The sequence below is a fragment of the Cyprinodon tularosa genome, unplaced genomic scaffold, assembly GCF_016077235.1.
Source record: "Cyprinodon tularosa strain WSP-4 unplaced genomic scaffold, ASM1607723v1 ctg435, whole genome shotgun sequence".
In the NCBI taxonomy this organism is placed as follows: domain Eukaryota; kingdom Metazoa; phylum Chordata; class Actinopteri; order Cyprinodontiformes; family Cyprinodontidae; genus Cyprinodon; species Cyprinodon tularosa.
In genome coordinates, this window is record NW_024039158.1 from 1,746,186 (window position 1) to 1,773,449 (window position 27,264).

The following is a 27,264-nucleotide window of genomic DNA, read 5'->3' on the forward strand; positions in this document are numbered from 1 at the left end:
TAAGCCTTCTACACCAAACCAAGCTTCTGCCGCCCTGGCGTCCTCTTCAACAACATCTTAGTCCCTGCTTTCCTCCTCTAAATAAAAAATGTATGACGGAGGAGACTCATCCAAGACCTCCGAAACTAAACTCTCCTCCTCTTGCATGTTTCCTCTGTCCATAGCGTTCCTTGACAGTGTCATTTCTAAGTCACCAATTTAGTGCTACTTGGTCCAAATGGAATTTCCTATTTGGAACCTACTAGCACAAAGTTGCTAACCACTCGGGATAATTTGGAAATGGAACGGTTGGAACAGTGTTGCCCTGAAACGGACTGGTAAGCTGTCCAGGGTGAACCCCGCCTCTCGCCCATGCTCCACCATAACCCTTATGGAATAAGCAGGAGAAGATGGATGGATGGCTTTAGAAGTTTTTCTTTGTTTTTGATATTTTAAAGACTCTTAGATGACAGCGGAGAAAAACTCTCCTCCTTAAACATGAAAACTAATTCTTGATATTTTGACGATTGTTTCGAATAGTTAATAGCTGTATTTTTGTAGTCAGTTATTTCTAACATACTAAGGACATTCTAAATGGTTGTATCTCTGCTGCCAACCTCAGGTTTGGAAGAAGATTGCGTTTTTCACCCCTTTAGAGGCACACCAATTAGATCTGCCTCTGAACAACCTGGGAGTTCAGTTCACTGTCTAAAACCTTTTTTTTTTGTGGCCAAAGTGCACATAAACAACAGGACATTTAAATTGGACCATTGCTTTAATCCACCATTTTTCTTCAGATATACTTTTCAAATGTGCCTCAAAGGGACCTCTACAGGTGAAACGTAATAACTGCAGCTGAACGGCACATGTCTACATAGCTCGGTATCTACGTCGTACTGTAACCCTGCATTCAGGTATAATAGTTAAAGTGTAGGCATACTGTTAGCATTTATGCTGGGTACTTAGATTATTTTGTTATGTCAAAATCTTTGTCCCTTCCCTTGACCTCTTAACTCATTTTGCTAATCGGAAGTCTACGCAACAAATTTTGGTGACGTTTTTCACTTCTTTGAGAGCAGGTTTTTTCTTTTACATCAGGTTTACTTCCACTTTAGTGTTGTATACATGTAGGCCATGAGGGAAGGATTTGTCTCTTCTCAATCAGCAGTAGCTACTGGAAATCTTCTGCCCCTGAAGAAAGCCAATGCAAATGCATTTGGTTGTTTGGCGCAGTCTAAAACTCTCTGAATAAAATTCAAACCAGGTCAACTGAAGGTGCAAGTTTTGCAACTTTTACCCATCGCTAAGCTGGACCAGCAGTCTGAATGTTCCCCTAGTTGCAGCAATCCAATTCCTCATCATGCATCATGCTCTGTTTTTTGCAGCTCAAGGGTTTTTTTTTTCAAACTTTGAGAGACTTTATATAAAATTCATCCTGTACATTTTAACTGTAAAAAATTAACCCCTCACTACCAAAGCATAAAAGCCACAACTGCCTGGTTACTTTATTGGAGCCTGATGGACCTAAACCAGCCCAGTGCTGATGCCATGATCCCATCAGCAGGTTAGAGCCTTTGCTAGAGCATATTATGATCCTCTATTTTAAATTAGGGCTAATTATTAACTGAGCTAGTCAGCTAGCAAGTCAGCTATTAGAGGTCATGAAAATATTAGTGATTTTCTCCAGTACTGTGTGTCACTACTTTAATATACCTTTGCTGATGGTTAACCTGGCTAATTAGAAAAAAGAAATATTAATATCCAAGTAAAGGGATTTAACATTTTTGGTTATTCACATTTAATCGTCTATAGAGTCAATGACTCGTCTAAAAAAATTTCTATTCAATTTTAATATGAAACAATTCAAATATTACACTACAGTTATATAAATATTCAGATGTTGTCAGGAAAAGCTTCCTGATGAGGACTAATGAATTTGTTAGAGCAGAAGTTGCAGTTTATTTTTAGATGATACTTGATTTGTTAAATTTTATTTGTCTTCTCTTTATAATTATCTATCTTTCACCAGCTTACAGTGCATAGAATATGTGCCTAAAAACAAGATAAAAACAAAATCTTAGGTAGAAAGGTACACAGTAAGTTATCTTTTCATTCAGGAATTTTGTTTCACTTAACAAGATTGCTTGAATTAAGAGGTTAGTGTAAAGTTTGAAAGTTAATATAAGCATCTACCTTTTAAACAAGATAAAATAACTAAAACTTCTAAATATAAGTTGTGTTTTTTATCTTAGTAAGAACCTAATAATTTGCAGGTTTTATCAACACAATGATTAGCTAAATCTCTCAGCCTACTATTTTTATACTAGAACACATTTCTTTGTCATACAGCAGATAGGCTGGATGGACGATCTGTTTGAAAGTTATTATTTATAATTTGACACATAATGAAGTTTTTCAGGACTTGGCTTATATGGATACACGCCTTTCAGCACAGAACCAATAGGCTGACAGAGCAGACAGGTCAGTAAAATACTTAATCTTACAGGAAAGCACTCCTAAGCACAATACGAAAGCCTGCCAAATATTAGACATTTATATATACACATGCATGATCCAAAGCTACTTTGTTTATAAAATGAACACATATGGACCGTTAAAAAAATCACACGGGTGTGCTTATACTCAGATACAGAACTTGGCAGAACATCGCTGACATCTGCAGCAGTTCTCTCACAGTCGGAGTCATTGCGGTACAGATTGCAATTCGTTATCAGACTGAACCGCTCAAGCTGTGTGTTGTGGGCTTTTTTTTTTTTTTTAGGTTAAATTGGACTTGCTTTAGCCCTCTATTCAAGGCATCTTGTGGAGAGTATCTTCCCTCGCAGAAGGTAATGTTTGGCTGTGCAATCAGCAAGCTCAATCCGGTCCAGAGTCTAGTCCGAAAGAGTTTAAGATAAGAAGATCTATACGGTTAAGAAATTGAGCTTATAGAGGTCAAAGGTGATTTGCGGCTGAACATTTAAGTACACGTATTTAGGGATTGACATTTAGATTGATAACATAAGGTGACAGAAAACAGTGCCAAAAGTTGGTGTGAGTAATGTCATACAGTTTTCCTTTTGGATATTATCAATAAAAGTCATATAAAAAGACTAATTACTGTAAATTATAAGTGTTTGGACAAGGTTGTATCTGTTTTGTATTATATAGGAAAGTTAGGTAAAGAACACTCATATTTCACCTTTCTATGCTTGTGATACTGAACAATCTTTATTTGATGTCCAGCTAGTCTAGTATGTTATAGATTATTTTGATACATTAAAAAATGAAGTGCAAGGAATATTGTGAGACAGAGATGCTATTTTCACCACACAACAGTGACACTGCTAAGAAAATTACATATGTGCCCTATAGGAGCCCATTGTAGTTCTGTGTTTGGGTCTCATAGTTTGTAGTCCTGTGTTCTGGCATAGCTTGGGTCTATCTTATTTAGTTTAAATACATTGGTTTGGTTAGGTGGCTGTATTTGGTTTGTATGTGAATTGTTTTACTGACCTATATTCTTGCTCTAACAGAGGTGGCGCTGTGGGTGAAATCTGTGTCAAGGTAAGGGGAGTGTGGGAAGGTTGTGGAGAGGTCACATGGTTTTTTAACCACTCTCTGTTATATACTGGTTTGTTTCATTATATCCACATATGGATCAATATTACAATTATCTTTGCATGCTGCTATAGACCGCCACCCAGGATGTTGGATTACATTCAGTGTTCAGTTTGTGCATAATAAATGGGAGTGTTCCCAAACTTATCTCCCAGTCTGGACATTGCCTTTTGAGCACGTTATGACCTGGATTTCCCGCACCCAGAAGCAACCAAAATTAGAGGACGTTTGATGGTGGCTGCATTCCCTGTGAATAGCAATAATCCAGCAATTCTACGGTTAATCTCATGCTATGCCATGCGAACACTTGTTCTGCACTAATAATGAGTCGTCTGTCTCAGCTTGAAAAAGACTGGAGTAGTAAACTAACTTGTTTTTTAAGTACCATAGTATAGTATAGTAAATAGGTGACCACTTGGGTGTAATAGACTACAAAGTAACTCCCTTCATCTTTATGCTGTAGCAGTTTGTAAACTTTACCTCTTTTAATCTGGTACCCATTTTGAAAAGGTGGCAAACTATGAATGAACATATAAATTCTGACAAAGGAATTGCAATTTCACAAAATGTAGTTTATCTTTTCACATTTGGATGCATAAAAAAGCAATTATACATTTTCCAGCAAACGCGAGAGTATGTATACATTGTGGCAGTGGATTTGGGGTCAAATACGTTGTTATTTTTACACTTTGGACAAGAACTGCTTCTTAAGTCGAAAGCTGTAAGCAGCTGATAGATTTAGTTTATGACATGAGTTTCCAGCTTTCCTGACCATCACTGATAATAATAATAATTGAACTTTAGTGATCATACAATGGAGAAATTTACCTCTGCATTTAACCCATCCCCTAGGGGAGCAGTGGGCTGCCATCATGGGGCGCCCAGGGAGCGGTGTGGGGTTAAGGGTCTTGCTCAGAGACCCAGAGTGGCACTCTGTGGGAGTGGGGCTCGAACTAAGAACATCAGTATTCCAAGCTCTATGCCCTAACCACTAGGCTGCCACCCCCCATACTAGGCCGCAACTCCAAAAAGGCTGCCACTCCCCAAAAGTGTTTATGGTAACATTTTTCTGCTAGAGGTTTCTCCCTGTTAAAAGGGAGTTTTTCCTCTCCACTGTCGCTACAAGCATGCTTGGTTTGATGGATTGCCTTTGAGTCAATGAGTCAATGTAATCAGCTGGTTTTCTTTAGATAAAAAAAACTTTGAATCAGTTTGACTGTATGATCTGGTTAAATTATCTCTGTAAAGTGCCTTGAGATGACGTGTTGTGAATTGGAGCTATATAAATAATCTGAATTTGACTGTATTATGTTTTAGACTGTTATTAAGATTTGTATTATTATTTGTAAAGATCTAAACTCTGTAGTGGGTGTGGACCCCAAGCAAGATTCTCTAGGGCTGTCATTTATAAGTCCAACCAGGTAGAAAAAGATGTCATATTGGTTGTTACTGTGTGTCTGTAAAATTTAGCTTCCAACAAAGACAAATTTCTGAATGCAGAGATTTTCTTTTTTACGATTTCATGAAAGCATAACTAATAAAATGTAGAAAAGCCTAGGGCTGACAAAACCCTGCACTTGCTCTGCACCTCTAATCAGTAACATAAAACTGCTGACCACATGCCTGCATACACACGTAGTCACACGTATTGCAACATGTTTAGTGGAGGTTAAGGCAGTCAACTGGATAACCAAAGCTTAAACCTCAGAGGGTTATCGCAAGAAGATTTACTCTTTGTTTCAGATTGGTGAGCCTTAAATGTTTTTGACTTTGACTCTCCTGACACATTTCACATGAGTGTTAGCATCTTGTACTGATATATATTTAAACTTTGTGTCCAAAGAGGCACTGATTTGTTTTCTCTCAAATAAGGCTAAATCTTCCATGTGTTATTTCAGGTATGATTAACATATTTATTTCCTTTTAAACACCTGGAAGAGAGAGGAAGTGTTTTTAACTTTCTTCAAATTCATGAGTTTGCATACCTTACCTTTGTATTTGGTAGAATTACCATTTGAACTGCAGTACTTGATGAAATATTTTCTTATCCTTTTTACAAGTCTTTTTCACAGAAGGTATTTTTTTTTTTTGGCTTCAAGCTTTTCACTTTGTTCTGTTTCTTAAAACATCGGTTTCTTGTGCAGAAAAACAACCCTACATGATGCTCCAACCCCGGCAGTTAAAAGTTTTGGGTGATGTTCTCTAGCTGGTGAAGCTGTCAACATTTTTCTTTACATGTCTATTCTATAGTTCCCACTGAAATTAGCGGGTTAACCTGTTTTTTTTTTTTTTTTAAGCAGGGTGACTCACTAACAGTCTACTTTTTGCTCCCTTCCCATTGGCAAAACAAGCAACCCATGTACAGAGGCCTAAAGGGTTGGTTATACTCCCTGCAGCAGTGTTTTCACAGAGAGCTTGTCGCAGATATTTTTGATTTATGCCCAAATTTTAAGCGTGGTCTGTGCTATGTTATTCCACACCCCAACGCAAGAGGGACAATCAAGAACAAGCTGTGGGTCTAGATACGGCCGAGGCGGTGAGGGATTGAGGGCAAGTTTGTGCGACAACGGAGGGACGTGAGGGCGAAAAAGAGCAGGGATCCAAGTGGAAAAAGGGTCCCAGCGTTCTCACGCACCTCGCTCTTAGCTGGTCGAGTGGTTTTCCACAATGGCGGTCATACAAACAAACAAGCCAGTAAGGTACCAAACAGGAAATACGCATAGAGTAGTGCGAATGTAGAATTGACCAATCAGATGCCTCCTGTGTGCGGCACTGTCTGCGGTCACCTACAATTTTGGAGAGATGCACCAAAGTGTCTTTTTCTGGTTTGTATATATAAATCAGCCTTTAGTCCTTAATGCGGCGTGACCTAGGTTTGATTCAAACCTGTGGTCCTTTGCTGCAGGTTCCCGTTGAAAAAACAAGCAACTAGTCAAAGAAAAATAAATAAATTAGTGGGTCATCCCGGGTTCCCCCTTCATGCCGATCGGCGCTGAGCTGTTTGAAGGTCGTTAACCGGAGTTGTTAGACGCAGATCAATGAGGATTAGTGAGCCTTTTCCAATGCCACTAAAAGGTGGGTTTAAACATTTCTTTGACCAATGGGAAAGAGGTATATGTGTAGCATGGCTTCTAATTAAGTCTGGTTACAGACATTTTGTAAAATTTTTTACATTTTCTCCAGCCTTAGGGTATTTTATCCTTCATCAATAAAGATGATTATTTTTATCCTAACATAAGGGAATCTACAGTTTGTTTTTTTTGCTTGAAACTAATTTTGTCATAAATAAAACATATATTATACCTGATAGCAAGGAAGTATAATGTGGCCATCTCTAGCCAATCATTGCCCACCCATGTGGCTCCCCTGCCAAATGATCTGTTGTTCCAGTGTGGTGTGATTTATCAACAGGGGCCTGTCTCCTGCCTGCAAGACAGAGGTGTGTTTTGTAGTGGGCGAGTTGTGTAGTGATAACCCTAACCCTATTAGGAGCTTTAGGAGGCATGTTGTGTAGCGGGCATGTTGTATAGTAGGCGTGTCATTTGGTGGACATGTCACGTAGTGGACAAGTCATGTATTAATAACTTTAACCCTATCAGGAGCTTTAGGAGGCATGTTGTGTAGTGACGTGAGCATATGGTGTAGTCTTGCAGCATGCAGAAAGATGCACTTGAATACAGACTCTGAAGCAAGCAATTTTCCTCCAAACCAGAAGGTGGCAGCATTGATAGCATCATGACATTTTTAAAGTTTGAGTATTAACATAAACCGACTACATATATACGGCATTTATTTATTCCAAACAATCTGCTACAAATAAAGAGGAGTAATACAGAATTCTAGCTCTGAAAATAATTACTGTTCATGTTTAATAGATAGAGTTTATCTGTGCACCCATCTAGGGCGCTTGCTTGCTGTAATTAAAGACTAAACCTATTTAATCTTATTTAGAACTTTAGATTACCTAACCACCAATGTATAAATATGTGAGTTTTATTAGCAAAGGCCGCATAAAAATATGTTCTTTATTTAGTGAAATATTTGGAAAACATAGAAGATCTGCTTATTTATTTTCCTGTTGGTTTATTGTTAACAGTGTGGATCGACGCTGTACTGATTTCTACTGCTAACAGTTTTCAGCCACCGATCAGTTCACCTTGCTCCTTGCCTTGCCGCCCCCTTTAATTTTTTTCTGGAGCAGCACAGCCCCCTATGCAATTGTAGACTAAGACGTCTCTTTGCAGTTGTAATGGTGCAAGAAATTCCTCTTAAAACCACCTGAAACTGAAGCCACCTTTGGAACATATTTATACCGCAACACATGCCAGATTTCAACACAATGGTGAGCCGTTTAAACACGACACCAATAGCAAAGCAGACAGTGGTGCTTTTAATTACTATGTCAATAACTGTATAGTTCATTAGACGGCTAATAAAAAATATACTCATATAATATGTTTCAAACCGCAATAAAGATCTTAAAGGAACAATATATTTGAGTATTTTATTTTTTACACTATGACTTGGAATTAAGGGTAATCCAGAGCATAGATTAAAACCTTAACAGTTACGTACAAAGTGTTAGCAACGATGGATACCCAAAAGAGGTACTGCGGATTCCAGAAAAGAAAAAGCAATGAAGAGCTGCTGGAAGAACGGCAAAAACTTTCCAAAATAAACACGTTCTTTCAAAGAACTGAAGAGGGAGAGGTGGACTTTGCTGCTACAGAGAGTGAAGATTGCGACCAGGAGATAAATGGGGAGAGCGTGGGTGAGGAGGGGGCTGTGAAGTTGAAGGTAAACCGATGGCTTTTTGTGCTAGCATCAGACATCCAAAGGATCCCAGAAGTTCCGGGAGTCTCACTGACATAGATAGTTGTTCACGAATTCCCACGAGTCGGATACCTGACTTTAGACTATGCCAGGTGGTGTTTTTTAAATGCAAGTAAGAGGCTGCAGGCTGTGCAGTAATTAGTGCATCACGTGCGGATTAGAACTACTGCGATTGCGCAGGCACAATAAGAGAGTGTGAGGTGTGGGGAGGAGGCTGCTTGTGAAACCTGTGTGTATCTGTCCAAAGTGAGGCTCTGTTCAACGAGCGTTCCAGGCGACTGGTTGTCCGAGAGCTCGCTGATTAGATTAGTCAGAAAAATACTCTAATACTAATTATAATAATAATCAAATACATATTTGGTTTACTCTCTGACAGTCCCCTAGTTACCACTCAAAGCTGTGTATCTGCAGTGGAACATACTTAAGTATACCCATGTGTAGTGTGTGTGTGGGGGTGTGTGGGGGTTTCGGGATGTCTGTAACATTTGGTGGTGCGCTGTCACCAATAGTTCCATTCAAGGTGCACAGTACTTCATATGGGGCCCACCCAGATAATGTTGCTTACGGGCCCATTGTGTGTCATTACGCCATTGGTACTCGGGACAGTCCTGTGGAGTTTGTACACATCATAATTTGAAAAGTTAACTATGACGCCTCCAAATCACCACGTCAAACTAAGATAAATATTGTGAATCAATATTTTCTCATGTTCAACTTGTCAAATTCTGACGCTTGGTCAAAGCCCTCTGCGCGTCACATACTGACTCAACAGGGTACCCCTGTCGTCATATATTGACCCACAGAGTAAATAACAGGTTGCAGATGTTGTATCACATGACACGCACATGACACATGATAAAATCCCTTTTAAATTTTAGCCTACAAAGTTAGTGTTAGTAACTTTTGAAATGTATGGTAACATGTATAGGGTTTCTTTAGGTTTTGGGGTAAGTATTGGGTAAAGGGAGGAAATAGAGAAATAGATTTTTACTTTACAGTTCATGGAAAGTTCTTGCTACAACCTGTCATGTACCATGCACGTCAATAAATGGTGAAAGGAGTACCCCCTGCATGTCAGGGGTCTTGAACAAGAGTCAATATTTGGCGTGTGACTGCATTTTGCCAATCAGTTTACAAAAGCCTTGACATCATCGTCCGGGTTTTCCAAAGCTGTTTAAAGGAACAGTAATCTTTATGTATATCTTGGCATTTAGTATAAAAAAACCCCCGAACATTTCCATCTCTTTTAGTACATTGTGTTTAATATGGGTTCAAAAATTCAGGCACATGTGCTGGAAAAAAAAAAAAAAAAAAAAAACTGGAGCTTTTACGAGAGGATTCCTTCAACCACTTGAAAGCAGCAAGCCTTCTAGGAAAGCCAACAAACTTTTAAGGTGGAGGCCCGGCCCTGGCCAATGATCCGCCACAGCTCTTTCTGTTTACACTCATAGGTAACGTGTAACAGAGTTACACAAGCATCAATGGCCGCAACAGAAGCAGCCGGATGCTTCCCACCGAAATGGGTCAGCCGAGCAGGCACGTGGACAAACAGAGTGTTTTGAAAACACTACAGTGGCATGTCTGTTGCATGAAATAAATCCACAGGCCGTTGTTGGGAAACAGCTAGGCATCCCAGATGTGGTGGAAAGAGGGTCTCAAGGGAGGTCATCTTATACACATCAGCCCCACTGCTCACTGAAGGCCAAACCGGCCCGCCGTACAAACGGCTTCTACATGTGAAATAAATGTTAGATCAAAGCCTGTCGTCGTCACAGTCGGTATTTTTCATGTACGAGACAATTAAGATTCCACGGATGGTTGTGTCATAAACCCTGTTGTGAGCTTTTTAAAGTAAACAAAAGTGAGTGTGGACTCGAGGAATAGAAATAGGCTCATTACGACACAGTGAGCCTCTATGTGTGGGTTTCTCCCAGGATACAGCGTGTGTACTTGTACTGTTTGAAGCTTGATTCATTGTGTATGTTGGTGGGTGTGTCTGTGTAGACAACCTTTTTTGTGTCTGGGTGGTCTGTAAACTGTTGTTGACAACTTACTGCTTGTTTTTTTTTTTTTTTTTATTGATGATCACCTCCAAGCTGAAACTTTGCTAGTCCTCCATGAAGAATATGGCAAAGAAGTGGATTCTGGCGCTCTGAGGTGGAAAATGTGACTCAGAGGGAGCAAAGACCCGCAGAGTATAGGGTTGGAGAGAGCATCTGTTGTGTTGGGGTTCCTCTCTCAAACACTTTGAAGCAATCCAGGCAGCCACTTTGTTGGTTGGCATTTGTCCACCTTTCATGTGTGTTTTCTTTGTCTCTTTTTACAACAGGTTTATATAATTGGAAGAAGGCTTAGACAACCTTTATTGTCGTTTTGTATATACAGAGGATATACAAAACAAAATTTCAATTTGTACAGCTTTCAGAACATTTCTATTCCATAAAGTGCAGCAGTGATCAAATTTAAACATTTTTAGAGGAAAAAAACACTGTGCAAAAATGCATTGATATGGAAGTTCAGAGCTTTAAATATATATAGTGCAAATATGCAATATTTTGGTTTGGTGTTTTCAGTGTGATGCAGAGTCTGTGACATGATTTAAAGTTTTCTCAACAGTTCAGCTGTCTGATGGCGGTGGGGAAGAAGGTTGGAACAGGTCTTAAAGGTCAACATATACTTTTAAATTGCTGTATTTATTCATTAAAAATAAGACATAAACTCTGTTAAAGGACTGTTGTTATGTTGATCGTAATTCCTCAAAATAGGTGGTTGAGGTGCTACACAGGCATTGGCGATCATTGGAGCCACAGGAAATCATGCCAAAACAGCTCAAATCAGAATCTATGTTATCAAGTTGCATTTAAAAGCAATAAATATAAACTAGTTGCATGATTTGTCCTCTGATTAGTACCAGTAGTGATTTCCTCAATTCCCATACCATATAATTACAATGGATTTTATAAGGTTTTTACACAACAAATTCCATAAAGGGGGCACAGAATGGAAATGCTTGGTACTCACCACAAGGAGGATGCGGGTAATTAGAAAAAAAGTGTTCTTTCCTCTGAAATGAAAAAAAAAAATGTCTGACTAAAATGTAGGAAAGGGTAGGAGGGGTAAAGTAACACTAAACTGAAATCAGCGCTTACATGATTGTTGCGCAGCACTATTTTTGTATCAGTTACTGTCAATGGTTACTTTCAATAATGTCAATCCTAGGGGAAACTTATGTTTAGCAAGAGAAGGTCACTGGGATAGAAAAATGCATCAACAGTCTACTAGGTACAATAAAATCACATCAAATATGATATCAATTTGAAATATCCCTTGAATATCACTGATGTGAAATGCTAAAAAATTTTAGGGACTAGAATTGTATTAATTGTATTGAATTAATTGTATTGTGTTAAGATATAAGGATTTTTTTATTTGCCATGGCTAACATATGAGATCACGACTTGATGCTATACCAACAAATTGAATAGCCTCTCCATCTTCTTCTGGGCTGTTCCCTGGGACTCCATCTGGTGGGGTGTTCCTGAAACACCTTCCTTGGATCTAGAGACCCAATCCACCTCAGCTGACACTCTTGAAATTGATGATTCATAGATTGCTTGAATGATTGATTGATGGATTGACTTTATTGATCTCGCAGTGGAGAAATGTACACGCTACATCGGCTGAATAGTCAAAAAGAAGGTACTAAAAGGAGGAAAAGGTTCATGGGGTATATACAATATATACAGTGCATCCCCATTTATATATGCAGTACAGACCAAAAGTGTGGTAACAGCTTCTCATTGAAAGAGTTTACTTTATTTTCATGACTATGAAAATTTAAGATTCCCACTGAATGCATCAAAACAATGATTTAACAAATGTGGAATTATATACTTAATAGAAAAGTGTGAAACAACTGAAAATATATCTTAAATTCTAGGTTCTTCAAAGTAACCACCTTTTGCTTTGATCACTGCTTCACACACTCTTGGCAAAAGTCTCTTATTTAACAGGATTAATATACAGAGTTATTGCACAGGGTATTAAATGGGTATTTATAAAATGGGTATTTGGAGGAGCAGCTTTACATTAAGCACCTCCCAAATTCCTGGCCTCCCTTCAGAGGAGGTCCATATTAGCTGCTTGTGTCTCGTACTTTCGGTCTCAACCCAGATTTCATGACCAGAGTCAAGGGTAGAAACGTAGCCCAAGATACTTGAACTTCTCCACTTGAGGCAGAAACTACCACCAACGCAGAGAGGGCAAGCCACCCAGGGACTCTGACATAGAAGATCTGATATTCATCCCCACCGCTTAGCACTCAGCCTAGAACAACCCCAGTATATCCTATGGTTCTTGGCTGAAAAAACATGTCATCCATCCCTAAAACTGCTGGTCTGGTTTGGGAATAGCCATGTGATAGAAGCTAAAGGTGTGAAAATAGCATTTAATAGATAATTAACTGAAAGAATCTGATTTTTTTCCCAAGCTGTTCCCTACAGCCTTATAAATGGCACAATTTTGGCCAGGCAGCTTGATTAAGTGACTCTAATTTCCTTCTGTTTTTCCAAAGATAGCATGTTTGTCCGTCTGCTACAGATAAGATACTAACAACCTTTCAACAAAATCCCATTTCTATAATTATGGACTACCGCTTTAGGAACAGAATCTCCAAGTATGTATGCATAGATTCAGGTACTCTCTCACAATAGCAAACAACGTTTTAGTGGTATAGACAGTCTTTGTATAGTGATTCTGTTTCTGAACGAAGGCCTTTTAAAGTCAACCAAATATGGCCATTTGACTCTCTCTATTTTATAAATACCATACATTCTCTAGATAATCACAGGGCATAGGAGACATTTTGGTCATCGGGAAGCCAGTTTCCAACCAAACAACAGAGAAACTAACCATATGTCTGTGTGAGACGATGTGGGGCAGGCAATCTTAGAAATGTGTTTACTAGACCGTACACCATGAGATTGGGCTGTTGATATTATTTGTATTTAAATATCTCATTATAACTCTTAAAATGTGTGCAAATTGTCTGATTGCACTCATTTATTTCTACTTTTATTTTAATATGTGGTGCATTCCCCCCCATTGTCTAATGTGCTTCAAAGCACTGGGCAGCATGTTAAATGCTGGTTATTTCAGCTGCTGCTACCTTATCTGTCTAGCATCATTTAACAGTCTCGACAGGAATGCATTAGCTCGGGCTATATTTTGTCTTTGTTTTGGTTTTTGCAAAATCCTTAAATCATCACATTTCAAATAGCAATTTTGTGGCTTTTCTCTCTCTTTTGGTCATTCCAAGGCAGCAGTGATAAAGGTTAGCCTCTTTTTGACCCAAATCTGCAGTTTGACTGACAGTAAACAGTCTTTATGGGGATAGTTCTCCCTGTTGTTCTCACTGGAAAATCTTGCAGAGGCATTCACTGCACGGGGTTACAACTAAGATATGAAACCGTTTAAACTTTGAGATATCCTTTCAGCTTTTGGGCTCAGGGACAAGGGATTAAAATCTTGTGCAGTCCCACATAAAGATGTTTTGTGAGAAACTCCTTTTGGGTTGATGTTGATACTATATGTATCCAAACCATCCACAATAGCAAGGAGTGTAGCAAATATAATGTAATAGCAAAACATCCATTCATCGATCGATCCATCCATCCAGCCATCCATCCATTTTCTGGCATGCTTAATCCCAAGTGGGGTCGCAAGGGGTGCTGGTGCCTATCTCCAGCTGTCTATGGGGGAGAGGCGGGGTACACCCTGGACAGGTCACTGGTCCATTGCAGGGTAACACAGAGACAAACGCACACACTCACACCTAAAGACGGGCACTGTGAGATTTTCGGGGCGATTTTCTAGTCGTGCGAGAATCTTTTGATTGGCCCGACCTTCAGCCTGATTGTGTGTCGTGAGTCGTGCAGTGTACAGGGGGTTACGAGGGGCTATCAGCCTTTCGCGACCACCTCCCGATCAGGAATCGTGAGGTCCGGAGAAAATCAAAGATGTTTGATTTCCCCTGACCGTCGTGTGCAAATTGCTCAGCGCGCATGCTCAAGCAAGGATTTTTCTGTAAACACAGCAGCATGGCAGGGATGCAATCAGTGAAATGTAGTTCTCTATGTAAAATTGACAGACCGTAGTAGTCATGTTTGCTCAGCCATGTCTTTTTTCCAAATACGCCGTCCCCTTTTCTTTTCAGGGATTTCAGCACAAAATTGCACAAATTGCCAAGGCAGCGCGTTTAACTCTAGTGAGCTTCATACTCCCCTTCTATTTGTTTGGCTTCCAGATAGACGAGTCCAAGCAGCTCGATCTCACTGCGGAGCTGAATTCGACGTGGTTTTTAGTCGTACAGTGTGAGCAGGTAGATTGCATGAAAGCATCGGGCCGAACATAAATCGTGAGCTGAAGTTGCTTGCAACGACTGAAGAAATCGCACACTGTATGTCTGGCTTAAGGAGAATTTAGAGAAGCCAATTACCCTAAAAGTCATGATTTTGGACTGTGGGAGGAAGCTAGAATACCCGGAGAGAACCCATGCATACTAAGGTAGAACAGGCACTCCATGCAGAAAAAACTGGGCTGCGAATCAAACTCGCAACCTTTTTACTGGAAGTCAGCCCATTGAGCAGCCCTAGTAGCAAAACATGAGATCCCTGTTAATAATAATAATTTTGATCAGTTTTATTTTATCTTAAGCCACCAGTGCAAGTATTTCTAAATAATCAGATAAAGCTTTTAAGCCTGTTACATTTTATGGGCCTATTATAATGTTAAACTAAAATGTTTAATAGTACTTTATTTATTAGATTCGTTTTTTGTGTAGATTTAATCAAAAAAGGGGATAATAGAAAGTGTTATTAACCTAATTTGGCATTTTATTTGTTGGTTATGTTATTACTCAAGCAGTTTACAGAGACAACGCAGAAGGATTGGTTAAATGCTTTCTATCTAAGGATGCTTTCTATCAGTTCATTGCATTGAGTTATTAACTTCCAAGAAACACTCCTCCTGGATGAGCATGTGGTGACGATATTTACATACATTTTTTTGTTGACTATTGAACTAGCCCTCACACTGAGCAAGCTTGCAGAAACATCAGAGAGGACAAACTCCCTTCTAACAGACAGGAACCTCCAGCAGAACCAGATGTCTTCTGCCAAGGCCAGCTGGGGGTTCCAGGAGAGAGAGGCAGACATGGAAAAGGTGATGGTCAACTAGCTACACAGGTGCTTCTGTATAAGAAAGAAACAGTAGGTGAGCTTTAAGCAGGTTTTCATGTCAAGGGATGTAAGAGAGCACATTTAGTTATTCAAAGTAGAAGCTAAGCCCATAGCTATGTCTAGGAGAGAAACAGGAGTACACTGAAAACATCTCCAACTCTATGATCTATTGTTAAAAGTCTTGATGACAGCAGCCTAGCTGCTATTTCTCAGAGCAGATGAAGCTACTATGACAAGGAACAACAGAAAAAATATAAGGCTAGGGATTGAACCAACAAATACTGCGGAAAGGGAAAATAGAGATAGAATGAAGGAGAATGATGAAACGTTGTCCCTATGTCCTCCAGCAGCGTACACCTATAACAGAATAGATATGGAAATTGCTCAGAATAAGTTAACAATTTTGGAGTAGTTTTCAGAAAGCTGGAGCCAAGAAGAAACAACTGTCAGGAGTGAATTCTTCCCAGCTGGAGGCATTCCGTCACTCCATTCCATCACTCCACTGCTTCCTCTTACTTCGCTACAGTGAAACATCTGCTTCGTAAGTTTAATCTTTATCCAAAATGAAAGTTTTAAGCCTAGTTTTAAATGTAGACTTAGTGTCTAAAACTTGCTGTTGGTTCCACCGGAAAGGACCCTGATAACTAAAAGATCTACCTCTCATTCTCCTTTATGGAATTCTAGGAACCAATAATAAACATGGAAATTAAGAGCAAGCAAATTTCTAATATGACAAAGCTTGATTATTTAGGGTTTTATATGTTGGAAGGAGGATTCCCAGTAACATTAGATGAGACTATAGTAGCATTACTCAATGATGGGTAAAAACAGTAAATATTTTGAAAGAGAGAAATAATGGTATATTCACACATCATCTCACTTCCATTATCTTTATTTATCTTACATAAAATTTAATCAGAATAGATTTCAGCATGATGGCTGTACTCTGGTTGCTTTTAATGCTTAGCTTTGTTTTGTTAATAAACATACCACTGTCATGATCTTGGTGGGGATGACTGGTTTGTTTACTAATTCCATTCACCTGTCCAGCTCTCATTACCGTTCATCTGAACCACCTGCTAAAGCCTATATTTAATCAGCCCTCAACCTTTCATCAGTTGCTGATTATTCAAGCCTTTGGTGGGAGTGTTTTTGCTTGATCCTGACCTGTTCTGCCTCTGGACCTCTCAACCTGCCTGTCCCTGTTCTGATCTGTTTGCCTGACCTGTCCTTGGACTACTTCTTGATTTCTGCCTGTGCACTGACCCTGGAACTCATTCCTGTCTCCGTCCTGGATATCGCTTTGGTACCTCTTCGGACCTCTGATCTCCTGGCCCTGAGGCCTGAGCTTGTCCTCGACACCGGCTTTGGCTTCACCCCCTGGATTATCCTACCTTCATTCGTCTGCTCAGTTCTGATCCCCTGCCTATTCTCCGACCTATAGGACTTCAGCATCTGGGACTCTCTAGGCGTTGCCAACACATCTTGTTGGCAACCGAGCAGCTGGAATCTGCCCCATCCTCTGGGCACGGACTGAACTTTTGGACCAGTTTCGTGACTCACATTTTCTTAATCATATTTTTGGATTGACGTGGTCACGAACCTGTGTTTACCCCCTGCAGAGGTTACTGCCTTAAACGCAAATGCCGTTCACTGCAGGTCTGTCGTAATTAAACATTGTGTTAAACCTTACTGTTTTTCTTCCCCAAATACTGGGTCCTTTTGTTATGAGTCTGTAAGCCACTTTATCTAAGTGTAGTCATCATTGTTGTTGTTTTGTTTGAATGCAAAGATGCTGTATTGTTTGCTTCCCACTGTGTTAATTTGCTGGGATGTCCACACTATGCTATTTCTTTTTTTTTTCATTTCTTACAGTCCAGATTTGAACAGATATTCAAAGACTCTTTCATCTATCATTATACTAATGCCTTACTTTAGGCCAGAACAACAGCTAGCGAGTTTCCACCTGACTTTCAAAACTAGTTGTGCATGTGCTCAAAACTGCGCATGCATTTTCTAATCTTTCACCTGGAATAGTGTACAGTTTTTTTCATAAACATACGATGTGCATACTAGTGATAGTGTTGGGAGCTGGAGTAATACCACCTTCCTCCAGCAGAGTCCGCCGTGGATCCTCCTCTGCCTAGCCTCCTGCACAGCTGAGGCTCATTCCTTCATCAGAGGATCCACACTATATAAGCTGTCTTCAGACCTTGCCTCAATGTCGCAGTGTTGAATTCAGTTGGTTAGCACTAAGGCCAAGATCCTTCTGAGCACTTTGTTGACTTTGAATCCAGACTGGATTCTAACCCTTTTTGTCTCTACTTTCAGGAAACCTGTTTTTCTCCTGTGAAGCTCTGGAAGAGCTTAACCTGCCGTGTCTGCCCTCTGAGCCAAACCTGAAGAATCCTCTCTGGATTTCCATGCAGCTCTGGACCTAGAGCTGGAAACTCAAAACCAAGGTCTGACCTCCCTCTAGAAGTAAGACGCTGAAGCAGCTACGGACTCTGCTGAACAAACATTCTCATGGATAGACCCAACAGTTCTCCTCCCAAAGCTTAACCAAGAACCCTCAAGGTACAAACCTGAGACTCTCAAAGTCAAACTCTTCTGATGCAACGCTAACTGAACTATCTCCCACGCAGACTCCAGTGAACCTGCCCCCCAGGCCTGAACCAGAACCTGTGATTTCTCTGTGCTTGTGAAACAATAAACTTTGTTTAACCTTTCACTTCAGTTTCCGTTTTCGTGGGTTCTGCATACTTGGGTCTCTCTTGTGAACCTATCATGACAGAACACTGCGACCAACCGACTAACCCAGCGGAACCACTCTGGAGGATTCTGAATGATCAACGGGCCCAGATTCAGAGCCTTGGAACCTCCCTCCGTGAGAGCCACGATGACCTGGCTAGGAGATTTGAGAGCGCCATTCGTGATGTCCACGACCGGCTTGTGGACAGATTCATTTGTGAGCTCAACACTCGATTTGATTTGTTTTCGCAGGAGTTTTTCAGACAATCAGCTCCTAGAGCGGAGCCCGTTCAACTTCCGTTTCCGGAACCTGAGCCTGTCACGTCACTTCCGGAATTCCGTCCGTCTCTCCCAGAGAAATTTTCAGGTATCCCAAGCAAATGTAAGGGATTTTTGTTTCAATGCCGACTTATTTTTCAGAACTCTCCTGGCAGTTTCCCTACTGAACAAAAGAAAATAACGTTTATTCTGTCCCAACTAACCGGACGTGCCCTGGAGTGGGCGGAGGCAAGGTTTGCCTCAGAAGACAGCCTCAGATGTGAATTTTCCGATTTTGTTTCCGAGTTTTCCCAAGTGTTTAACCATGATTCTGACCAAACAATTGACTCTCGTGCTCTGTTGAATCTTAAACAGGGAAATTCCTCTGTAGCAGATTTTTCCATTGACTTCCGGGTTAAAGCTGCAGCCTCAGGCTGGAATGAGTGTGCACTTAAGAGTGCTTTTTTCAACGCTTTAAACGAGAACGTAAAAGATGAAGTCGCCACACTCGAGACACCTGAGACTCTGGAGGAACTCATCAGGTTGACAATTAGTTTGGACAACCGTCTTCGAACCAGATCCAAGTCAAAGATTAAGAGTCATGTTTTTCCAGTTTCTGTTTCTATGGCTAAGAGAAGGGACACCTCTTCTTTTGTTTCTCCCAAAGAGGCGTTCAGAACTGAGAGCCGTGTCCAGCCTGAATCTGAACCCGTGTCTAAAACTCATTTTGTTCCACCAGCTTTTGAACCAACTGAGGGGGAGCCAATGCAGATTGGTCACACTAGGCTCACACCCGATGAGAGGAAGAGAAGGTTTAAGGAGAAACTTTGCTTTTATTGTGGAATACCTGGGCATTTTGTTTCTTCCTGTCCAGCAAAGAATAGGATTTGGAGCTCGTCTGCGATTATGGGGAGTCTGGTGAAGCATCAACTAAATAGAAAATCCTCTCATCTACTTTTACCTGCTACCCTGTTCTGTTCTGATCAGACTCTCACTCTGTCAGCCTTCATAGACTCTGGTTGTGAGAGAAACCTTATTGACTCAAATCTAGTTCAACAGCTAAACATTAAGACCACCCCTCTGAGGAAGCCACTTAAAGTCTCAGCCATTGATGGAAGGAGTCTACACCAAGTTACCCACGAGACTCAGCCTCTTCAGCTTCAAGTTTCTGGTAGTCATTGAGAGACTTTAACCTTTCTTGTTTTCCCATCAGCCTGTTCTCCCTTGGTTCTGGGATATGAGTGGTTGGAGCGACACAACCCTCATATTAATTGGACTAATAGACACGTTGAATCGTGGTCTCCCTCCTGCCATGCCTCCAGTCAGTCAACCAGTCCCCGCCCCGCCGAACCTACTGGAGCACCTCTACGGCCGATCCGAGCATCCAGGGGCCCACGGTGGGCGCCCGAGGACACCTCGGAGGCTGCACCGGAGTCGTCGTGGGCGGCTCTCTCCATGCTGCGGCCAGAGCTGCAGTCGGCGGTCCTCTCTGAATCAGCTCCGGTGCCGCAGTGGACGGCCCCGCCCTGCACCTATTTCTGAGCTGCTACCGGTGGTCTCCCGGTTAAATATCAGAGACTTTCTTTGTTGTCGTCCACCCTTAAGTGGATTGTTTTTTGTTCTGGGACTCAGTTTTTGTTTTTTCTTTTCCCCCTGCGCCCACCCTGGGCGGGTTGGTTTTTTGTTGTGGACTCTGCTTCTTGCCTTCCTAGAATGGTGCCCCCTGCGCCCACCCTTGGTGGGTTGTTTTTTGTTCTCTTGTTTCCCTAGGTCTTGTCTGAAGCGTCTGGTATCCGCCCTTGAGGGGGGGGGTACTGTTGGGAGCTGGAGTAATACCACCTTCCTCCAGCAGAGTCCGCCGTGGATCCTCCTCTGCCTAGCCTCCTGCACAGCTGAGGCTCATTCCTTCATCAGAGGATCCACACTATATAAGCTGTCTTCAGACCTTGCCTCAATGTCGCAGTGTTGAATTCAGTTGGTTAGCACTAAGGCCAAGATCCTTCTTAGCACTTTGTTGACTTTGAATCCAGACTGGATTCTAACCCTTTTTGTCTCTACTTTCAGGAAACCTGTTTTTCTCCTGTGAAGCTCTGGAAGAGCTTAACCTGCCGTGTCTGCCCTCTGAGCCAAACCTGAAGACTCCTCTCTGGATTTCCATGCAGCTCTGGACCTAGAGCTGGAAACTCAAAACCAAGGTCTGACCTCCCTCTAGAAGTAAGACGCTGAAGCAGCTACGGACTCTGCTGAACAAACATTCTCTTGACCCAACAGTTCTCCTCCCAAAGCTTAACCAAGAACCCTCAAGGTACAAACCTGAGACTCTCAAAGTCAAACTCTTCTGATGCAACGCTAACTGAACTATCTCCCACGCAGACTCCAGTGAACCTGCCCCCCAGGCCTGAACCAGAACCTGTGATTTCTCTTTGCTTGTGAAACAATAAACTTTGTTTAACCTTTCACTTCAGTTTCCGTTTTCGTGGGTTCTGCATACTTGGGTCTCTCTAGATCAGCTTTGTGTGTGCTCCCATGTCTGCACATGTTTTTATATCCTCAGAGTATATTTGGTACGTAGCTTCACCACTGTTCCATGTTTTCTCCATAACGGCTCTCACTGTTTTTCCCTGGAGTCCTACATCCTTGAAATTTGTTTGGTAAACATTTCGAGACCAAAATACATTAATTTAGTTTTTCCTCATATGTTATCCAACTGATGTATATTTTTTTCAGATAATAATTATTATAATAATAATTCAACTTTATTTAACTTTATTGATCTATTATTGGGCTGCTCAGTGGCACAGTGAGTAGCACTGCTGCCTTGCAGCAAGATGGTTCCTGGTCTGATTCTCGGCCCGGGGTTTCTCTGCATGGAGTTTGCACATTCTCCCTGTGAATGCGTGGGTTCTCTCTGGGTACACCGACTTCCTCCCATAGTCAAAAAAAAAACAAAACTCTCACACCTAAATTTTCCTTAGGTGTGAATGTGTGTGAATGGTTTCTTGTCCTGTCAGCCCTATGCTATGGGCTGGATGGATAGTTCAGCTGAAAACAGCTTTTTGAATTTACTATGTGCATTAACCTCAGAATTTATTTGATGATTAAAATTTAATGTTTAATAAAATAACCTTTCAGGGGGTGAATACTTTTTCACTAAACTCTGTGTGCCCGCCTGAAAGAGTATTTTCAACACATCACTGGTTTACAAAACAAGTCCCAACAGGGCTATCTAGACTCTACCACCGCCTCACAGGTCTGGTGTTTGCTCAGATTTTAAGCCTCATTAACTCCCAACACCACGGTTATCATAAAATCTAAATTAGTCGGCGAATAATATTCCTCCCACATGGGATTGGGATATAATCAGGCATCTACATTACAAAAGTAAATCTTATTATGAGCTTGGAGCATTGGCTTGAGTTTCACAGATTGTGGTTCTTCTTGGCACTGATAATCTCATAGTTGCTTGCACACACTCTCCTACTTACTCAAAAACAAGTGAGTTTTAAACTTTGCATTAGCAGTTAATCTCTTTCAGGCATTATAATAAAAAAAAACTCTCTTAATCGTAACCTTAAGTTTTGACAAAGAGCTCCTTGGATGTGAAACAGCTCTGTTTTTGCTTCCTAAAAGAAGAGGCACAAACTGTTCATGTCTTTATGGTAGTTTTGTCAGTTTTTAAAAACACCTTTGACTGATTGAGTATTTTTTGGTAGATTTAGCCATGGTTTTGAAACTATTTCTTAAACAGAGGTTGTCCTGAGTATGGTGAGTTCATTGTGTGTGCCTCTGAAAGGTGGGCTGGCATTAAATCCCCATCCAAAGTCACTAAGGCTGAATCAAGAGATCAAAGTCAAAGCTGCTGACACAGGAGCTTTTCCACTAATAACAGAACATTCCTTTCTTTTTTTTGGCCGCTCTGTACAGCACTGAGCCTCAGCATTTGATAACATGTTGATCTGAAATGATCGTTCTATGTCGTACTTTTAAACACAGCTGCAAAGTATCATGTTTGTTGGAAACCTCAAAATTAATTTGGAGAGAGTATACAAGTTTTTATTCTCCCTAAATAGTTTCAGTTTAGTCACATACCTGCCCCAAACTGCAATTCACTTTTATTGAGATTTAGTATAACAGACCACCTCAAGAAAGGTTGTAAACCTCAAGCAGAAAAGCAGAAAGCAGAAAAAAATGTACATATCTATGTCCCTGTGTATGCATTGGTCTTTATTCTGATTTCCTACATGACAATTCACAGAACTGGAGGGGGTAGGTCAATTTGCAACACATGGATACAGCTAACATGCATCAAAAGTAGAAGAAGCTCCTATGGGCACATGAGGCCAAAACTGGACTTTTAAGCCTACAGGCATTTGAGTAAAGCCAGCATACATAATTCTGAAAGCATTATCCCAACACAGGGAAGAATGTGGGTGGCAGCATCATTATGTGGGGTGACTTTTCTTTAATTGAGACAGGAAAGAAAAAACTCCAAAGACAGAGCCAGAAATAATTATATTTTAGATGAAAGCATATCTATCCGCAAGAACGGTCCAGTCAAATAGGGCGACAGTGGCATTGGATGTAAGAGTTTGCCCTGAAAACGAAGGATTGATGGTTCAAGCCCCGACTCCGACTTTCAGTGTCGTTGTGTCCTTGGGCAAGACACTTCACCTGCATTGTCTACTGATGGTGGTCAGAGGGCCCGGTGGTGCCAGTGTACGACAGCCCCGCTTCTGTCAGTGAGCCCCTGGGCAGCTGTGGCATCAATGTAGCTTGCCACCATCAGTGTGTGTGTGTGAATGGGTGAATGAATGTAGTGTAAAACGCTTTGGTCAAGTCTCCTGACTTGAATAAAGGCGCTATATAAGTACATGCCATTTACCAAAGTGCAGATCTAAAGAGTTTGCAAATACTCTTTATGCAATCTGGCAAGCTTAAGCTATGTCGATATCACATTATATCTAATCATGCCTATCTATTAAGACTTCTGGCGTACAGGGCCTACATCCTGCAAAATGAACTGTTTTGAGTTTTCATTAATGGTGCTAATTCTTCATCAAAATCATTTCTCAAAGGATATTTCACTTGTTCATGCATATCTGAATAATCCTCCTGAAACCTGCTCTCTGAACAGCAGTTCCTCCCTGTCCTGAAAGACGGACGGCCATTTTATGTAGAGTTGTGTTCACAAAAAAAGCTTAAATCCGAAGGCAACTAGACTGTCAGAACTCGGAACGTAACGCCCAGAATTCAGGCAGACAGATCAGAGTGATTTCAAACAAAGTGTTTATTAATTGCTCAGCTTGTCAACAGGGGCAGGATAGATGGAATCTCTGTAGAGGTGGAAACTCAGGTTAGTGACCATGAAAAACTGATCATGTCAGTCACTAACCTGGTTTATGAGTTCAGTCCAAGCCCAGAGGGAGGAGTGCAACCCAGTGGCATGATTTCTCCACAGCATAGGAGCCACCCAGAGAGTTCCAGGAGTGAAGCTAGAGCCAGAATATCAGAGATCCTAAGAGGTATGGAAGTGAAATCTAAGTTGGGGCCAGGAGACAAATCCAAGGTCGTTAGCAGGCAGAATCCCAATAGCAGTCCGAAGACATGTCAGGCAAAAACAGATCAGAACAGGGGTGGGCAAACTCAGACGTCCAGAGGCAGGAACGAGTCAGCATCAGGCAATCAGAAACACGCTAGGTATGCTAGAGAACTCTCACAGACGGCTTGAATAATCTGGCACTGATGGCTGAGAACAAGCAGTTTAAATAGGACCTGGAACAGGTGGATCTGATGAGTGAGAATGAAAACTGGGTGGAACTAGGCAGGTGGAAGAAATGAGCAAATAATCCAGTCATCAGTGCCACGATCATGACATAGACTTTTGCTTGTTTTTTTTTTTTTTTTTTTCTAAGACATTTTAACACCTGGATTATACAATCAGAAGATTGACAGTTTGATTTGCATCAGACTTGGTATGTGGTTACAATGAAGGACCTCCATATTGTTAGTGCTACAGTGGCTACAAATGTAAGCCTGTTTTGAGGTTGTCTGACCCAAGGGACTGAGAATCTACAGGAAGCCCCTACCTTGACCTTGCAGTGCCTGTCCATTAATCAGCAGGCCTATTTTTTTTTACGGTGAATTAGCTCTTAATCTGCACAGTAACAGCAGCTATTCTATTTAAAGCTAATGGCTAAGTCGTCGAAATCAAAAATTTGTTTTTCAGCTGAGAGAGGTGTCCGACTTTGTTCATTCTTCTTAAAGAAGAGTCTTACCAACAGAAGTGTTGTGATACCAGTGCTGCAGAAGTTCTGGTGACGTCCTGAAACAGGCAGCACTCACACAAGGAGTCATCCCACTAAGGGCGAGTGACTTTCCTCCAGGCTTGGAAAAATTGCACAAGAAAACAACTAATATATTCATAACAAATGAATACTCTATAGTGCCAAAGGCAATATTTTGTCATATATATGTTGACTTTAAAAAAGCTTAAAATGTATATAGAACCTGTATAAAAATGTTATCCCTTGTCTTAGGAAGGAAGAGCTGCTTTGCCTAAAGGTGAATGAAAGTTGTTTTTTTGTGTCAGCTTAAAAACATCTTGTGTCAACAAAAGTGTTTCCATCCGGAAGCAGCAGCTATTCCCCTTCAAACAGAGAAATCTTTTGTTATAGTATCACACAGAGGAGGCCTGTGTTTTGTCTCAGAGAGAAGGCCTCAGACTTTTACCGGGCAGATGTTTGGGTTGGATCGCAGTGTGGTAAAACGCCACCCTTACATCTGGCCCGAACTCTGCAGGAATACAGGAATAGAGCACTGAGAAAGCAGGGAACACAACTCCCCTTTCAACACAGATTGCATGATAGAGGAATGTTCTTTCTGCGTCTCCAACTATTTTCTTTTATGAGCATACCAGAAGAAAAAGAAGAAGTAAAAAAAAGAAAAAGAGCTTGAGCAAGAATAATTTAAGGAATTTAATTTTGCTTCGGGTTAATCACCCGGGATGTTTGCATTACACCTCAGAAACTCAGTCTGCACCAGGTCCCGGGAATTTTATTTTGTGCTGACCTAATGAATCTTATGAGGGAGGCTGACATGAAATATCACTCCTCCCATATCAAAAAATGAATACAACTACAAACACTCCGAGAAGTATAAACAATCTTTCAGGTTCAATTAAAAAAAGTGTTTTTATATACATTAATCTCTCTGTTTGTTATTCTGAGCTCACATTTCTAGCAGACATCTATCTGGCTTGCCTGAAACAATCCAGACTGCAGAATCATAGCAAAAGATTCAAATCAAAGAGTAAAAGTTGTCTCTAAAGAGCCCTGCTAAAATACTCAATTTAGCTCTGATAAGCTCCATCCAGCTAAATCCTCCACACTTCTTTAAACATTTCTGTTCAACTTCATATTCCTGCTATATTAAGCTTCTGACTGTGAAATAGATTAAAAGCTACTTTCATTAGGTTATGCAGAGATTTTTCCTTTTTCCACCGGGCAAGCAGGCAGGCACCTCCTACCATGCCCTGCCTCCCTCTATAAGTATCAGCTATCGGCTGCCAAAAGGCTGCCTGTGGATATTAATAGCAACACTTGCCACCACAGTTGTGTGGGTCAAGGTGGAGCTCTTTATTAAACAATGCACCAAAACTCATGCAAGAACAAAAAAAAGAGATGAGCTAAACAGACTGATGTTCTCAAAACCTGAGATAAAAGACTGATGATAAATCTTTTAGATTGTGCATGTTTAGATCAGATATCTTGTAGTCTAATCAGCTCAGTTTAAGCTTGGTTTTAACACTTTCTGCTTTACACTCTGAGCCGGATTATTTCTGTTCATGTAAAAGTGTTTTTGAGCATTTTGGGGGCTCAGAAATAAGTCCAGAAGTGTGTCTATGAGAAAAACCTGAGCTGAGAACAACAACAACTATCAGGACCTTCACAGCCTCACAATTAACCTTTTTTCTTTTTTTTTTTTCTTTTTACATTTAATGTACTTTTTAGGATTTAAATAGAAACCATATCAGTCTGTAACCAATAATTAATTTCCTTGATAAACACAAAAAGTGTGGTTAGATACTGCACTTGGATCCACTTCAGCTATCATTTGATCAGCTCTTACCATCTTCTTAAGTTCATACCTGCAGTTTACCTGAAAGGGGAACTCTGCAGCTCCTCCAGAGCTATCAAGGTGATGTAGCAGTTGCAGCTGGCCCATAGGGGGCGCTCGGGCACATCCCTCCCTAGATGTGGAGGGGAAAAGTCATAAATAATATATATAGATTTTAAAAGTATTATGAATGTCAGTTTTACTTAATAGTATGTGGCTACATGAAATATGAATTATCAAAACAACACTTCTACCAATTCAACCAACAGAACATATCATTTCTCTTCTTGCGCACTATTCCAAGCACCCCTGAAATGTAGGAAAATAACCAATTGTATAATGTTGCTAGGGAAAATTAATAAATATTTGGCCAATCAGCATCACCAAAATTAATTGCTTTTAGGCTCCTCGAAATTATGCCCCTGCTACAGTGATATAGGTGATGTAGCTGGTAGTTAGTCAGGCAGTG